The following is a 16,911-nucleotide window of genomic DNA, read 5'->3' as shown; positions in this document are numbered from 1 at the left end:
TTCAAACCATCAGAGTGCAAGTCCCCTTCCTCTAAACTCTACCATCCTTGCCTAAATTGAGGGCTCTCTTCAACATTTGGTTAGAAGCTCCTAGAAAATAACTGGTCATAGTAGGTGAAATGGCTACGGGAGCACAGAGGTCCAAAGCATTCGAGAAGGTAAAAGCTTGGGGAAGGAGGTTCCTAGGAAGAGTCATGAAGAGCTAGCTGTTGGAATAGCATATTCTGGGAGGGAAGGATTTCACTTTCTACATGTGTTAAACTGCAGGCTATGGGACTGAAAACTCCTTCCTTCTCAAACAAAACCTCCGGAGGAGCCAAGATGGCGGAGAGGAAGGGAGCTCTGTAAACTTCATCTGCCCCATCGATCGAACTGAGGAGGACATTACTCTCATCTGCAAGAGCGGAAGGAGAAAATACGGACTCCAGAAGGAAGAGAACCTGAAGGATACCTGAGTGAGTGAGTGCGAACTGGGGAGATTGGAAAACGGGCTAGCCCGAGACAGGCAGGGGAGGTGGGAGCCCCAGCCCAACGCGGGGCAAGTGCGTGGAGCCCGAGAGACAAAGGGAAGAGACAGAGAGACTGAACACACTCATAGTACTGTCTCTGGGGAAGAGGTAAAGAACGCTTAACCGCGCTTGGAGAGAGAAGCTCACTCCATAGATAACTGCTGGGTAGCCTAAATCCCGAACCCAGGTGGAGCAAAAGGGAAGGAACAGCTTCCAGCCCTGCGCCATCTTGGCAAGGAGTCGGCGGCTGGGGCAGCGGCGGTGTCAGAGGTGCTCACTTCAACCTCAGTTTTGGGAGTGGGAGCACACACCTCATTTCCACGGCGCATCTTGCCCCCAGCATTGGCCACGTGAAACCTGAATCCCGGATGCCAACAGGGAAAAAATAGCCCCCACCTCTGTGCGATCCCAGCAGGGAGTTGGCGGCGGTGGAGACCTGGGTGTGTGCGCAGGCTGCAGGAGCTCCCAGCTCATTTCCAGCAGCTCCCAGCAGCTCCCAGCGCCTCCAGCAACAGCTGCGCACTCATTCCTCCCCAACGCAAATGCGATCCTGGCTGGGGATTGGGTCTGTGACAGTGCACACGCACTTCACCTCCTGCTGAGCATCTCGCCTCAGGTAGGGGAAGCCGAAATCCCTGCCTGAGCCAAGACAAACTGATTCCTCCCCCTAAGAAGCCAGCCACCAAAGCAAATACATCTCATCTGTGGTAGCATAAAAGTGCATGAACTGCAACTTTGAACCGAGGCAGGCCTGGAAAATACAACTCGGCTCAACCGCGGCACAAGGAGATCAGACTCATTAGAGTGGCCTACAGTTCCTAGTTCAGCGGAGCTTGGTGTGCCGCCTATCTAATCTGCAGACACCAAGGTGGAGCCTCTGAGAGCAGCCTCCAAGACCTACCACATTAAACCACGCCTATCCACGAGGGGGAGCTGCTGGGGTTTTTGGGGGGGGTTGTTTTTTTATAATTTTTTTCTTTTTTTCTTCATTTTTTTTCTTTTCTCCTTTTTCTGTACGTATTTTTTATTATTATTACATTTTTTTACTTAAATTTTTTAAAAATTTTACTCCTTATTTCCCTTTCTCCTTTCTCTCTTTTTTTTTTTTTACCTTCTTGCAATCCAGATATATTCTCCTGTATCTCATCCCTACATCTCCCCTCAACTGGTCATACACTTTTAGACTGTCCACTGTCCTTTGTTGTCTCTGACCCCCACTACCACCACCACTACCACCACACATTAAGTAAATATAATCATCACCATCGAAGACCGATTGAAATAAAAATGTAGAACCAGTGGGAAAGGATTTCATTACCTAGCCTAAAAAGAAGTAAATCACTAAAGCACAGAAGGGAATTTTGGAAAATCTCAACAGGCCACGTCTGATCTCTATGTCCCAGGAATGGGAAGAGCCACAAAGAAGAAGAAGAAGAGGAAGAAGGAGGAGAAGGAGAAGGAGATGGAGAAGGAGAAGGAGAAGGAGAAGGGGAAGAGAAGAAGAAGAAGAAGAAGAAGAAGAAGAAGAAGAAGAAGAAGAAGAAGAAGAAGAAGAAGAAGAAGAAGAAGAAGACGATGATGACGAGGAGGAGGAGGAGAAGGAGGAGGAGGAGGAGGAGGAGGAGGAGGAGGAGGAGGAAGAAGAAGAAGAAGAAGAAGAAGAAGAAGAAGAAGAAGAAGAAGAAGAAGAAGAAGGAGAGGGAGAAAAAGTAGAAGAAGAAGGAGAAGAAATGAAAACACAATAGAATAAGAAGGGAACTACATGAGATGAGAAAAACTTGCTGATAAATTTGAAATGTCATTGCGCAAGGAACATAACTGCTTTGTTCAACATTACATCACCAAGGCCTAACACAATGCCTGGTGTCACCCATCTATGTTCCAAAAGTCACCAGCAACTCAGCAAAAGACCCGGAGGACCACTATTTCACACCACAAATATTAGAATATGTTGCTGTTTGTGAAAAAGTAGTTATCTATCTGTAGGTTATAGACTTTGATCTTTTCTCCATACTCTGATAATCTAATCATAATCTATAACAGATTAATGATCAACAGTTCACATTTCTGTATAAAGTGGATGTAGTTGGGGAAATAGGAACGTACACACAACAAAATAAAGTCAATTAGATCATATGGACTGTTAGAAACTGACTGTGTCCCCCAGAACTCATATATTGAAACTGGATCCCCAACCAGATGGTATTTAGAGGCAGGGCCTTTGGGAGGGGACTAGATAATAGAGTAAACCATCCTGAATGACATTAGTGCCCTTATAAAAAAATAAAGGGGGGGGGACTCCAGAAAGCCCCTACCAAGTGAGATTATGGCAAGAAGACAGAAGTCTCAGAACCAGGAAATAGGCTCTTACCAGACACCAAATCCGCCAGTGCCTTCATCTGGGACTCCCCGGCATCCAGAACTATAAGAAATTAATTGCTGGGTTGTTGTTTTTATATATAAACCATCGAGTTTATGGTATTTTTATGGCAGCAGCTTGAATGCTCTTAAACATGGAGGTTACAACGTGACTCCATGCTGGGAGCCGCACCAGCCTTGCTGGATGACACAGTCACAGTAAGGAAATGGTAGACGTAGCACGGCTCCTGCCACAGGGGTGGAAGCTAGCATCTCCTTCTGTTAACTCATTGCTCGTGTAAAATTAAGCCTGTTGCTATTGATTAGGCCTCACAATGTTCCAAATCAGACCGATATTCCCCAGAAGCCTCATGGGAGGAAGCATATTCCCACCTCTATGAAGAGGAAGTTAAACAAGGCACTGCAGATGTTTGTCGAAAGGCTCTTCTATGGAGCTTCACAAACTTAAGACATGGAAATAAAGGGGGTTAAAGAACACAAAGATAATATTTACCCTGGCCTGGAGAGAAAGCCTAACTTAGGAAATAGAAACCAACAAGAGCCAGGCACAAGTTACTGCGCATACATATGCTAATTGGGTGCCCATTGTGAGGATGGGTAAGAGTAGTTACAACTTAAAGTCATATGCAAAGGCCGGCTGGTCTAGGGGCGCGTATGGGGCTAACACCTTCAACATCAAAGAACAAGGTTGACAAAAGGTTTCCTTACTAACCATCACGAATGTATTCTTCCTCTTGTGAGCCAAATAGAATGCCTCCTAGCCCTGTCTATGACTGAATTTTAGCATCATTGTTATAAAATGTGTTTGCTTTCTGCTTCTCACTGAAACATCTTGCTATCTTCCTAGTTGTAAGATTTACTACTGGTTCGAACAAATGTGTATGTTATCTGCTTTTCACTGAGAATATCCTGTTATCCTGTGATGTGTAAGTTACCTCATTGTAATTAGAACAGTTCTGAAGAAATGCCTCTGTAAAACCTGTTTCTGCACCCTTTTCAAAGCATCTTTATCACTGAGAATTATTTGTAAAAGTTCCACCTTTTGATGTCATAAGTCTTTAAATAAAGGCCCAAGACCTGGCTAAGGAGGAGTTACATGGAGGTATAAGAGGAGTTAGATGGAGATATAAGAAGATACAGGATACAGGAGAGGGAGGAGATGGAATCAGAAAGTCGGGCTGGGCCAATTAAGAAACTGCGCTGCGTGAGTGTCTCTTCTTTGCTTCTCGTCTGCCGCTACCCCTTCAGGGAGCCCTGGACCTGCCGGAGCGGGCCTCCGGCAACTCCAGCCTTATTAGGCTGTACCCTGAAGAGTTAAGTTAATGGCACTTCTCCAGATTCAGAGAACCATTTAGGGCCATTTAAAACCATTTGGATCAGTCCATCTTTTGGTTTGGATACATGTGTACTTGTCTTTCTCTTGTTCAAAATGACTCCCTGTGTTATCAATGTCTCCCCATCACATTAGGTAAGGGATGTGATAATTGTCCAGTACTTTATCCTGCTCAAAGTATCTTCACATCCATTATGTCATTAGAGCTTTGCTGCACCCCAGAGAAGCGGATCGGTGTCCGCCATTGTCCGTTCCGAAGAGGTGAAGAGCAGAAGGGAAGAGCGCGCAGTGGCTTTCCAGCTCACGGAAGGAAAACGACAGTAGATTCTTGTCCCTCCTCACAATGTTTAGCTCCCCTTCCAGCCACAATTGCACTTCAGGACACAGTACTCAAACTGAGCACCCAACTCATGGAAACCTTAGCTAACAAGCATACTAAGGACTTCCTCCTAAGAGATAGCTAAGAAACTTCTAGAATGACAAGTGGCAAAGACCCTTAAAAACTATACACAAAAGCATAAGAGATACTGGTCACTTTGGGGGAGTAAAGCATGCCAGGGGTATGGAAGGATGGGTCTGCACTATGGGTATGCTCTAGTTCTTGGCCTGGGTGCTGGTGCACAGATAGGTTCACACTGTGACAGTTATTGGACCATATGTACCCTTGTGATTTGTGTACTTGTCGAGATTATGCGTTCGATAAAAGTGGGAATTATTTTAAGGCCCAGATACCTTTCTAATTCCATGCTTGCCTTTTCCTCTCCATCTCTTGGTGTTTTGTATTCTTTTTCTCTCCTCTCCCAGGGTGAATCACCCTACTTGTTAAAACTGCACTACAGCAAATGTTGGTAAATGATGTGCCTCGTGGTAGTGATTAAGTCAAATCAAACACATTTGTCACTGAAGAGATGGCCTCCAGCTGTTTATCTGGGAAATATAATTGAATACTAATGGGATAAACACCAAGTTGCCAGTTTTATTTTCACTAAAGGTGTGGGCTAAAAGAAGAGAGGGTGAATTTCTCTATGTTTAAAATGCAAAGAGAATTCTTTTTAAAAATGCACACAACCTCTTCCAAATTTAACTCAGGTGATTTCATCATAACTTCATGTCACTCCCACCAAAGAGAAACGAACAAGAAGATATTCTTATTTACAAGGGACAATTGGTACTTTAACCCCAAATTTGCTATGCTCTTGACTTAAGGAAAAACCTACGCATACATTTCCCACTGCATTTCCTCAGTTTGCACTGCCTAGGAATGCTTGTTATATCCCTGCCCTTGAAGCGTACTCACTATCAAATAGCAGTGATCGAGAGCTGGGCAGAAGTGTAATGGGCTTTGAAAAGATTTGTTAAATACCCCTAAAAGTAGATTTATGATATAAAAGACTGTGATATTGCAAATGGTTGCAAAAAGTTTGAACAAAATTGTTTTACAAGGAAAAAAATTCCCAATGGCATTCTATAATATTTCTGAAATATCCTAAGCATTCTCCAAACTAAATCACAAACTTGAGCTCCCCTCTGAGGATGCCTGCTATCTGAGAGAGGTGAAGTTCACTCTGAAAAAACAGCAAACACAGACTCAATAAAGACACCAATAAAGTGTGGTTAATTTTCATCAAGCATCTTTGGGCTGGTTGGTCTTCCAGGTTGCAAAGGTGTAAGTTGCAGCCTCCAGCATCCCTTTTCTTGGATGAAATCATAGACTCAGAGCAGTTATGAACATGCCCAGGGTTCCAAAATGGGAGCCCAGGGTCCTAGGACAGTTTTGTGACTGTCCATGAAAATAGTTGGAAACCATGCAGGACAAGCATTAGCAAGGGTTGTGTAACAGGAAACAAAGTAAGTTTGTATTCAGGATGCTGGCATAACCATGGACCATCTTTTAAGAATGGACTTGGCCAAGACCCAAGGACTTGAACAGACCAACAGGGGCAGGGATAGTTGGACTGGGTTGCAACGGAATAAACAGTCAGTTCATGCAGGTGGCAATTGAAAACCTAGGAAGTCTGGCAATAAACTATTTCATCAGAGGTCTTAAAGAAAGGCAGTTTCCATGATCTGGAAAGTCCATCAGTAGGCATTGGGGTCAACTTCCAGAAGGACTACAAGTGCTCTGAGCACAAGAGACCTCAGAGAATTCCAGGACCATCCATGCTCAGAAATGAGAGATTATATTTCATGCACACATTCAGGTCCTTGCTTTTCTACTCCCTCTTGTGTATCTTTGCATATGATCCATTGCCTCCCACTATTGAGAAAGGTTTCCCCAAATAAGCCAACACCATGAAGGGAAAGAAGAGAATCATTAAGGAACCCCCCCTTCCGGGTGACCGTTCACCTTTGTCTCTCTGGTCAACATGAGTGTATTCACTGATCAACAATTTTCATAGGCTCTCCTTGAATAAGAACCAGAGAAAAGCGCCATTAATAGACATTTTTTTTTGTTCTGTCAAACCATTTTACCTCTTCCCTTCAACTATATTTCCATTCAAAATTCTTTAACAATACACACAAAGGGGAAAAAAGTGGGTCGGCACACATGCTAATAACACTGTGTTCGTTTCTCCTCAAGCACAGCGTGCTAACAGAATCGTGTTACACTTTTGTTTTACTCGGCTGTATTCTGTAGCACACAGTTTCATGCTCTCCCTTGGCAGGCACAGCGGAACCAAAGGGATTATACACTTAGCATCTGGAAATATTCCACTATCATCATAGACCAAAATCTGTACCCTGCCTCTTCCCTCCTGCGCCAAGCCAGTAAAGTAAGAAAGAGAGAAGGATACGTCTGCACGTCCAGAGCAGCCCCATCGGAGGAAGCCAGCAGGCTAATGGGAATCACATGTTCCAGGAGCCAGTGACTTTGTTCTGGAAGTGAAACCTGCATGTGGCATGTGAGCAGGGAGGGGACTTGGAAAGATTTAGGTGACAGGCTTTTAACACTGTCAGGGGAAACATTCACATCCTCAAACTCATGAATATAGCACCATCACATCATTTCTCCAGAATGTGGGGCATAACTCCAGACTTTTCATGAGGCAGGTAAATAAAGACCAATGGAGCCGTGCTCAAACCCGGGGGAGTCTGCCCGCCATCACCTTCCCCCTGCAGGTCTCACAAAAGGTAGGTTTCCAACTCCTGCCTCCACAAGGGTTTCTGCAAGCCAGGGGGTCGTGGGGCCTTTTAGGGGTAATCAAACCCTCAGAAGTAAAACTGTCGTGGGCAGGACGTTATTACCTTCATGGCTCTCAGTCTTTGATGGCATGAGAACTACCTTTGGATGCCCGGTCCCCACTGCAAATCTACCCAGTTAGAATCTCTGAGGAGGGGACCCTGCCTGACTCTTAACAGCGCCAAATGTTAGATGTGCCCCTGTCCCCAACTTTGGCGGAACAGCAGGTCTGCAGCAAATAATGGTTTGTGGGTTCATTTATCTTTACGTCTCCCTCTGCCATCTGTGACAGTGACTGATTTCTTCTTTAGAGAGGTTTCCATCACAGAAATATTCTATGGGAGGACCTCTCATTGTAAATTAAGAGAGAGAAAATACAAGGGTCGTGTGTCCATAAGGAATCCATTAGCCCTATTACCAGTCCTTTTCTACCTCACCTCAAGTCCGGATGACTCGTGCCAATGTGGAAAAGGCAATAGCTTTACCAAATAGAGTGTCCAGGTCTTGGGTGTTCACATAAATAGAATTTTCCCTACCAAAGGGGAGCCAAGATTGTAGGAGCCTTGTAAAATATACACACGTGGGTGCAAGCCAAATGCAAATCATGCCCTGGCCCAGTTTGGAGAGCTGGCTGTGTGCAGGGGAAGAGCCCAAGCCAGGGAGTTCAGAGACCATGGTCTGTTTCTGCCTTTGCCACAGTAGCTCCAGGAGTCTGGGCAAGTCACCTCTCCCCAGATCTTCACCAGTGAAACAAAGTTGGAACAAAAGTAGTTGGCTCATCCGTAAGTGAATATTCATGGACCCATCTTCCCCCATCCATGACTTCACCTACTCTGCTTGGTCCTCAGACTGGCAGCCTTGACCAGCAGCATCCAGAGAGCCTGTGGGTGAGGCAGAGCTTGGCCTCTGGCTGCTGTCTACCCCAGGCTCTTGACCTCAAGTCCCCCTCCCTGGCAGGCCCCACACACCCCTAACATGTGCTGCCCTCCTGCCAACCCCAGACCAGAATTAGAGCAGGAGAGAAAACCTACCCACTCCGAGCCAGCATCCTGACAGTCTGCCTTGATTCCCATGCCCTGGGTTCCCCTGCCTGCCCTTCTCTGGAGCCTATTCTGAAATCCAGACCAGCACCATGGTTCACCCAAACCAGATCTACCTAGAATCTCACTTTTCCTTTGTTTTCTGCTTTAGTCCAGCAGCTGGACACCTATGACATATGTCAGGCCCCGTCTTGGACTGAAGCCCTTAACCTGAACCCCATCTCGGTCAGTCACTTTGCATGTTTCCTACTGAGATGCATTATTTTTTTAAGTTATTTATTTGAGAGAGAGAGAGGCAGCGAAGGGGCAGAGAGAAAGGGGGAGAAAGAGAACCCCAAGTAGACTCCCCACATCGTCAGCAGCACAGAGCCTGACACAGGGCTCAAACTGACGAACCATGAGATTATGACCTGAGCCAAAATCAAGAGTTGGACACTTAACCAACTGAGCCACCAAGGCGTCCCCGAGAGGCGTTCTTGATGCCAAGAATCTGCAGGGCGTCCAGCTAGGAGAGCCCCGCCCCTTCCCAGGTGCCTACCTGCCAGAGCTTCCTGGGAGGCAAGCAGGGATTGCCCGGCCTTTCTTCCCTCTGCCCCTGCGGTCCGTGCGGCTGGGCTCGTGGCTGACCCTAGCAGATAGCCTGAGTCCCAGCCTCTTCCAGCCCAGCTCACCGCCCGGACCCTGGGTAAATGAAGCCCCACCCGCCACCTTGAGCCTGGTCCTCTAACCTGTCGTCTCCGTCCCATTTAGGAAATGTATGTGCTACCTTGACTTGGAATGACACCCATTCTTGCTGCCGCCCATGCCCCTGGGGTGTGGACAACGTTGAACACTCCCACCTCCACTGAGCACCAGAAGACTATATTAGTTTCCTTTTGCTCCTATAACACGTTACCACAAATGTAGTGGCTTAAACAATATGTTTATCTTTATTTATAAGTGAATCTTTATTACCTGGAGGTCAGAGTCTCTCTGGGCTAAAATCAAGGTATTGGCCAGTTCCCCTGGAACTCTAGGGGGAATCCATCCCTTGTCTGTTCCAGCTTCTAGGAGGTGTCCTCATTCTTGGTTTGGGTCCCTCTTCCAGCTTCCGAGCCAGCAATCACATCACTCTGACCTCTGCTCCCTTCCTCACATCTTTCTCTCTCTCCTTCCTTGCCTCCCTCTTTCCTTATGAGGACCCCTGTGATCACACTGGCCCTACCACAAACAGACTCCTCATCTTCAGATCCTTAATCACATCTGCAAAGTCCTTCTTGCTATGTAAGGTATCATACCCACAGGTTCTGGGATTAGGTTCAAGGTCTCTGTGGAATGAGACCTTAACATGTCTCCAGTTCTTTCTCTCTCTTTGACCATTTATTTCCCTTAAGTGTTGGTGCTCCCAGAACTGCACTGTGGTCCTGTTTCTATCATACACACTCCCTGTGCACTCACACAGTCATGGGTTAGGTCTTTCACCCACAGATTCCCAAGTACAGGTCCCCAGCCGAATCCTTTTCTCCTTAGATTCAGACCTATACATCCAACTGTCAGACTCTGGTCCTCTGCCTGGGTAGATGCCAAGACCAGTGTTCCCAATGGGTGCTGGGTCCCAGAGCCAAGTCAAGAGCGGCCAGTGTCAGAGCCTTGACCAAGGGACCTCTGGGGGGTGTTCTGTTCCCTTTGGTGCAATGATTGAAGAGACAAGCTCATTCCTGCAGAAGAAAGAAACACGGACAGGCAGAAGGAATAAACCACCCTCAATTTATTAGTCTTACTCTATTTGTACAAAGTCCCACTTTCCACATCTTGCTCTCCTAGAATCTTATCCATGAGAATACAAATAACTTAAAAATAATAGAAGGAAGAAAGTTCACAAGATAACAATGGAAATGACTATCCTTTATCGAGCATTTCCAGGAACTGTGTTAAGCATAATCCAGTAAAATATTTTATATCATTTAATCCCCATGACAAGCCAAGGTCTTTTTCATCTCAAATGAAGAAAGTGTGGTTTGTGTGGTTCATTAACTCACCAAGTTCATACAGTTAATGAGAGACAGTGCTGGACTTGAACCGAGGTCTGGCTGACACCAATGTTCATGCTCTTAGCCTTGGCTTCCCTTCTTCCATAAGGCAACACTCCTGCTTCTGGTGTGCTCTGTCCTCCGTGGTCACTCCAGAATTCTGCAGATCTAGAGAGAAGAATCTCTGGCTATTAACCAGCACACATGCCACCATTTCTTAGACTCGGGGGTCAGATCATCCAAGAGGGTTGGAATCATGAAAGCGCCCCAGGGACAGATTGCCTGAGAACTGCCTGCCCAGTCACTCCAGGCCCCCAGCACGCCTGTGTATAATTTGTACTGGTTGGAGGAAATCATTGCTGGGTATTGATTCCGGAAGGAGCGGAGACAAAGGGAACAAATACAGCCCAGTAATAATGCAGTGAGGGAGAAAGCTGAGAGGGGAACCCACAGGTTCACTTCACTCCTCGGTGGTCGATAGGCTGTTTATTGAGACTCATTATTCTTCTGCTCCTGGATCCTAACAGCGTGGGCATCACTGGGAGCCTCCTCACTGCTGCGTTATCCTAACAGATACAGTCTGAGTCTGTACAGTTTGGAAGCAATGGTAGTCAGCTGGAAGAGGTAATCGAGAGGATGTGTTGGCCTGCAAGCTGGCCCTGGGCAATTGGAGGCTGTACATTTATGTACATCCATCAACTTTTAAGATGCAGTGGGCAAGTGCAGACCTACTCATCCCGTAGCCACCCAAGACAAGTCTTGTATGTAAATCCCCTTGCTTAGTAAACCTGTCACATAGCAATCTGGAGTGAACTGCCTCTTCCTATGGTCCCTCCTCACCCTCTATGAATGGAGCTGGATTGTGAACCAACATAGGCCCCCAATAAAGTCCTGAAAATCCCAATAGAGGGAGGTAAGCTCCATGCTGCAATCCTCCAACGGGGGCCAGATGTGCACCTTCTAACCTCCCATCCCCCACCTCTTCCTCCTATCCACACCACTCTTAGATGATTCATTCTGCTTCATAAATGTTCTAAGAGAAGACAGAACAAGAGAAAGTGAGACAGAGAAGGGCAGTGAGAAGGAAGGGAAAGGTGGGTGGGAGAAAAGGGAGAGAGAAGGGCGGAGGGTAAAAAGAAAGGAAAGAAAAGAGGGATGGGGCGGGGGCAGAACACTCTTTCCCTCTGCTTTGGTGTAAGTTTTTCATTATTCAAACACCCACTGAAGACTGTGAGTACCTTGTAACTCGAAATGGATGATCAGGAAGAAAGAGCACATTAAAACATTGCAGAATCTGAAGCTATGTCTGCCAATCCTTTGCCGCAGATGAACTTTTGTTACAATAAAGAAATTCTAAGGGGGGAATGTGGTTGTGAGGCTCAGGGCTCAGCCCAGGATGGGGTTGAGAAATGCCAATGGTCAACAGCCAAGTTTCAAAGCAAATTTTACCTCTTTCACTATGAGCATCAAGCAATTACCCCCACCCCAGGCTGTACCCCAAGACATTATTTGATTGCTGTCTAGCAGTTCTTTAAACATTGAGTTCCAGAAAGGTTTGTGGCAGAAGGAAATGCATAATTTGTTCCCTTGCTTTATTTTTCTTTTCCTTCTTCTCTTTTCTTCTCTCTTTTTTTTTTCTTTTTTTTAGGTGAGGCAACACTTTTGTGATTCCCATGCATTATTTGAACTTCCACTACAAGTAATTGCTATTCCGGGACACCTGGATGGCTCAGTTGGTTGAGCATCCATCTGACGTCATGATCTCATACTTCATGGATTTGAGCCCCGCATGGGGCTTTGTGCTGACAGCTCAGAGCCTGGAGTCTGCTTTGGATTCTCTGTCTCCATTTCTCTCTGCCTCTCCCCCATTTGGTCTCTCTCTATCTCAAAAATAAGTATTAAAAATTTTTTAAATATTGTTATTCCTGGCTGCTTATGTCCAAAGGTGTTCCTCCAGAAATATCTGGAAAAACCGTGAGCTAACCACACTACAAATTCAACCATACACACAGGAATTGAATGAGTGCCAGTGTGCGGCAAGCAGGTAAAGCAGTGGAGAGCAGGTCGCTAGATAAGAATGGATGGCACAGTGCTGACCTCTTCGTGGTCTTCATAGGTGATACCATGAATGACTAAGAATTTCCTCCCCGTATCAGAACAATGATCTTTCTGAGCCCATGTTCCGCCTCTGAGAGGGCACCAAGGAACACTCGAGCAAGAATAGGATAATTACAAGCACTACCTTCACCATTCTAAATTCCCTTGAGTGACCTGGTGACACCAGGCTATTGCACCTGCCATAATGCCTGGCACACAGTGGTTCTCACTAAAAGAGACCAAGCGTGGAAGACAGTGGAGGTAGGCATGGAAGGCCACCGTGTGGGTTTAAAAGCATCACATGCCCATTCTATGCCAGGCACTGGAAGATATGCTTTTGAGAGAGAGAGAGAGAGAGAGAGAGAGAGAGAGAGCATGAATGGGGAAGAGAGGCAGAGGGAGAGAGAGAGACTTCAAGCAGCCTCCGTGCTCAGCACAGAGCCTGATGCAGGGCTTGATCCCACGACCATGAGATCATGACCTGAGCTGAAATCAAGAGTCAGATGCTCAACCAAGGAGCCACCCAGGCACCCTGGAAGCTATACTTGATACACGTTAGTTCCTTATTGTTTGGCCGCAGAGGTGGGTGTGACCTTCAGGCGCCCAGGTAACAAGAAGCCACTCACTACCTCAACACTCCCCACCTGGAGACCTTCAGGGGATCCATTCATCAAATCTTTCCACCCTAAACAATGGACATGTTCTCCCTGGAACAAGAAACAGCTACCAACAAATCACCTTGTCAATACCTCATCCACCCCTCACCCAGCCAACGCCATAAAAACACACTACCCCATTCCCGGGCATGACTTCTCTGGCCCCTCTCCGTTTGGACCCATGAACCTCGCCCTGGAGAGCTCCCAATAGAGGCCTTTTTACCTCCATATCTGGCCTAGGTTTCTGCATCGTGTTCGTTACGTTACACTTATAAATCCCAGTGGGCCCATGGTCACTTTACCATGTGAATGAGCACAAGATGTAAAGAGACTCATCATGATCTCTGAGACCCTCATACTCCTCTTGGAAACAACACTGATGCTTCTGCCTGACTTTGGGGAACCTGGGTGCACTGGAGAATCGTGCAGCCGAGCCCTGAGAAAGAGGAGCACTGAGGTGTCTCCTGTATCTGTTCTTAGGAAATCCCTGAAGAGCTTCTGGGAATGATCGTTTTTATCAAACCAATGACACAATAAGGTTGACTTTGCCCCCAACGCTCCATCCAGCAAGGGCCCAAAGGAGTCTCATAGTTCCATCATCGGCTAACTATGGGCAATTAATTTTTATTATCAAGTCCTAGACTCTGGTATGTAGAAAGAACCTGTTTCCTGCCCTGGAGGACACAGTACTTGAGACAATGTTACCCAAATGCTTCTTCTTTTAGTTCAGTTAGTTAACAATTGTTGATTATACCAGTTTACATTCCCACCAACAGTGCAGGAGGCTGTCCGGTTCTCCACACCCTCGCCAGCATCTATAGTCTCGTGATTTGTACATTTTAGCCTCTCTGACTGGTGTGAGGTGGGAAAGAGCCTAAATGTCCATCACCTGATGACTGGATCAAGAAGATGCGGTTTATATATACAATGGAGTACTACATGGCAATGAGAAAGAATGAAATCTGGCCATTTGTAGCAAAGTGGATGGACCTCGAAGGTGTCATGCTAAGTGAAATAAGTCAGGCAGAGAAGGACAGATCCCACATGTTTTCACTCATAGGTCTAACAGGAGAAACCTAACAGAAGACCATAGGAATGGGAAAGGGCAGAGGGAAGAGTTGGGGAGAGAGAGTGAGGCAAATCATGAGAGACTTTTGAATGCTGAGAACAAACTGAGGGCTGAAGAGGGAGGGGGAAAGGGGAAGGGGGATGATGGTCATGGAGAGGGGCACTTGTGGGGAAGAGCACTGGGTGTTATATGGAAACCAACTTGGTAATAACAATTAATAAAAAAATAATAATGAAAAAAATTGTTACTTAAGAGCAGGGCAGTACCAGGCACTAGAGATACAATCGTAGACAAGACAGACAATACAGACATGCTCTCTGCCCTCACAACTAACAATCTGTTGTCATTTCATTTCAATAGGGACACTTGGCAACCTAGAAAGTTCCCAGGAGGAAGGCGGATGGGAGCAGCTCAAGAAAGCACATGACAAGATTAGCCAAAATATTGGTAATTTCTGAAGCTGAGTCCATGGTGAACATATGATCATGTTTTTCTATTTTTGTGTTTAGAAACTTCTGTAAGTCATCTCAAGAGTTGGTCGTGTGGAAAACAAAGTAAAGGTATTGTGTGTTGCCCAAAAGGCTAATGAATACCCTTTAAATTGCTTAGTGTTTTTGAAACCAATGTGGTCCCAATCAATCCTCACAGGAGTGCCGGAAGGTAATCAGGGGGAGTAAGAACTACCCCTGTTTTATGAACAAGGAAAAGACTAGACTCGAAGAAACTCAGAGGCAGGAGAATTCAAATCTCCAGCCTAATGTTTGACTTGATTACAATCCCATCCACCACAGCACAGTCAAAGTTACAGGGAGTTAGTTCTGAGCCTAATAGGAACAAGAACTTTTAAACTCAAAGGATGATACAGGCCTCCTTGAAAAGTAGTGAATCTCTGGCCCTGGAAATATCAAGCAGAAGGTGGAAGTTTCTCCCACTAGAAATGACTTGGAAAGATTTCTGGTCTAGGTGGGATCATGAATTGAAAGCATCAAGGGGGCCTTTCAACTAGTAATTTCCTATGGTGCGGAAGATTCCAGAAGGCTTCTTTGTATTCCCTTATTGGTTTTGCTCAGGGGGGTATGGCAGAGAAGGGTCATCAGGCAGGACTTTGGTCAACACTTGTCTGTTAAGAGTTAAGAACACCGAATAAAAACAGCTCCCATTCAATGAGTAGGGACCCTCTGCCTTGCACTTGCTGAGTTTATATGCATAACCTCATCTAATCTCCACATAAACCACATAGGTAGATACCATAATTACACCCGAGGCATGGAGAAGTTAAACTAACAGCCAGCTGACAAAATATTCTAGGCAGGAATCTCGATGGCAAACCTTGAGTTTATGGGGAGAGACAGCCCCGCTCCTGGGAGGCTCTGCTCCCTTTTCCTTGCTTAGAATTTTCTAGCACCCAGGGAGGCCAGCTCAAGACCAACAAGGGCACTTAGGAAGTGGAAAGGAAAAACAAAGGCACCTGCAGAGCCAATTAGTGAGTTGAAATTCAACTCCAAAACCTAACTGTTTGTTCCTTGAGCTAAAGTCCTGAGCTTTGATCACAGCTACTAACTGGTGAACAGCGTGGACAAGCCTCGGTTCCCTGCAGGGAAAGGTAAACATTCTTGGGGAAATGCAAACATATCACTAATGGTCTAAAATGGCCAGTAATGGAGGCATCTTTTCTTTTGGGAACAACCCCCCTAGAAAGGTAAAAGGTGGTTATTTTTACAGCCAGAATGCAGGATCTTTCCAACTGCAGCCGGAACTCTTCTTCGAGGACTGACAGCACCCGCAGGGCAGATAAAGAAAGAAATACCAATTTCCCAACCAAAACCGCTGCTCGCTCTGCTTAAGGGCTTGGCGCCTCCCCCACCGCGGAGGTGAGTGTCACCCACTATAGTTTTCCTCTGAAAGGGAGGTGGATAGGTGAGGCTGAGAAGGTATAATTACAGGTGGAGCCTGGAGCTTCTCGGATTGTGACATCAGGCGAGTCTTTCTCCGCCGAGTGCGCCTCTGAAAGAACTTCCCCCCCCCCCACCACACCTTTATCAAAACCGCTGCCAGGGGAGCGCCCCTGCTATTAAATGCACGTCTGCACGGAGGCATAATCACAGGTGGGAGGCCTGGAGGGGAAGCTGTTCACGGGCAGGGAAGAAAGAAAACACAAGGATGAGCTGACTAAAAACACATAAATGAGGTGTAAAAATTCGATTAGAGACATCCGGAAGGGGAGATGTAGGCAGAGGGACAGGACGCTGAAGTTTTCTTTCCTTCTCCTGTGGGTGGGTCGGAGTCTTTTTGTTTTTCAGTCCTTGGTGCTGGCGGGGGGTCGGGGGGGGGGTGCGAATGGTTCTGGAAAGGTAAGAAACATGGGAGGATGTGGTCCTGGCATGGTCACATCTCCCAGACCCACCTGCTAGAACGCCAGTGGAATAATGAAACAATAAACTAGAAATGATTAACTCATTCATTCATTAACTAGAAAGCAGTGTGCCTGACCTGGCCTTTGGCAGGTGCACCAAAAACACAAGTGACTTCACAGGATCCAGGCACTAGGACATTAAGTAGGGTTTGTGACCCCAGAGTCATGAGGACGACTGGCAGTGGCTAGGAGCATCTCAGCAGTCACCAAATAACAGAATGATCT

At 46.2% G+C, this 16,911-nt stretch overlaps 1 long non-coding RNA gene across 1 annotated transcript in view; it reads left to right on the top strand.

Annotated features, from left to right (window-relative positions):
• The first annotated feature begins 16,313 nt into the window (after positions 1-16,313).
• The window catches only part of LOC115300391, a 31,289-nt gene continuing 30,691 nt past the window's right edge, over positions 16,314-16,911 (top strand). Inside the window, exon 1 of the long non-coding RNA XR_003912632.1 lies at positions 16,314-16,378. This is a non-coding gene — a long non-coding RNA (uncharacterized LOC115300391). The remainder of the gene's footprint in view (positions 16,379-16,911) is intronic.

Source organism: Suricata suricatta, chromosome 8, assembly GCF_006229205.1.
Source record: "Suricata suricatta isolate VVHF042 chromosome 8, meerkat_22Aug2017_6uvM2_HiC, whole genome shotgun sequence".
NCBI lineage: Eukaryota > Metazoa > Chordata > Mammalia > Carnivora > Herpestidae > Suricata > Suricata suricatta.
The sequence above is the reverse complement of the archived record's forward strand: the minus strand, read 5'-3'. Positions and strand labels throughout refer to the sequence as shown.